This window comes from Furipterus horrens, unplaced genomic scaffold (genome assembly GCF_987537825.1).
Source record: "Furipterus horrens unplaced genomic scaffold, mFurHor1.1.pri manual_scaffold_2, whole genome shotgun sequence".
Classification (NCBI taxonomy): Eukaryota; Metazoa; Chordata; class Mammalia; order Chiroptera; family Furipteridae; genus Furipterus; species Furipterus horrens.
In genome coordinates this window covers 84,440,486-84,441,678 of record NW_028327172.1, presented here as the reverse complement: position 1 = coordinate 84,441,678, position 1,193 = coordinate 84,440,486, and positions in this window count along the sequence as shown.

Below are 1,193 nucleotides of genomic sequence, written 5' to 3'. Positions count from 1 at the left end.
AAGAGAGAAGGGTCCACCTAGAGAGTGGAAGTCACCACCTCCATTAGAAACAAGAGAAAGCTTCCGTGATTCCACTCCTGGTGATGTTTGCCTCTGTGATAATCTTTCTTAAGCACCTTATTAATAGTTTTTTGTTTTGAGCAAAGCTGACCTATAAATGGGAAAGTGAGGCTATCAGGAAGATTTGTCTCATTTTGATGGGCTCTATCAGAAAGGACAAAATTTCCTGACTGTCTGACTTGAGAAGTAAAAAAAAAATCTAGTACTTTTTTTAAGGATCTGTAAGAGTGCATTATGTTCTGGTCTCCTTCACAGGGACATAAGCCCATGAGACTGTGACACCTTCAGTGTAGTATCCTCAACCACCAAGCCCAATGCTTGGCACACAACTGGGGCACAACAGATATTTACTGAATGAATGAATAGCTATAAAGGTGCCTATGGTGCTGCCTACTCATAGCCAGAGCCCTTCCATGCCATGCTTAAGGTTTTCAGGATCTTTAAAAGAGCTTTTGAAGGCCATACTTAGGTCATGAAAGAAATCTTAATGAATGTAGCAACATGTGGCATAGTGGCTGTCCTAGAAAGGGTTAATAATATCAAAGTGATCTAATACCTATATATCACTTCACAGGCTACAAAATGGCCTCACACACAGGTACCTCATCTGGCTTCAGTAGTCCTGAGATATGATTATTAGGGACAGGTTGAACAATGCTTCCATAGCAATGAAATGAGAAGACTAAGATTCACATGTGTTTTCTGTTCGGCAGGCTTGAGCCTTTCACACCTCCTCCTAGACTCCCTCAGATGTAATGATCACCTTGCATTCTCAAGTTGGCTGAGGCTAAAATTAGAGGGGGCAGTCACAGCTTTTAAAGATCAGCCTAGTAAGCCATCCCATGGACATCTACTTATTGCTCTTGACAGCCAGATGATGGGAATTAGGAAGGCTGAGCTGGTCTGGCTGCACAACACCAAATGGGTGAACAGCCTTTTTAATAGCTTTCTCTTTCCAGTCATTGCCCAGGACATTACACATAGACTAGCATCTTCCTGCAACATAAAAGTTTGCTCAGGGTGAGACTGTTGAACATTTTCCCAGAAAGTAGACCAAAAAAAAAAAATACCCTGTGCTGGGTCAGTGGTCAAAGATATTTGTAAGTTAGTACCAGAGTGACCCCTAGTCAGTG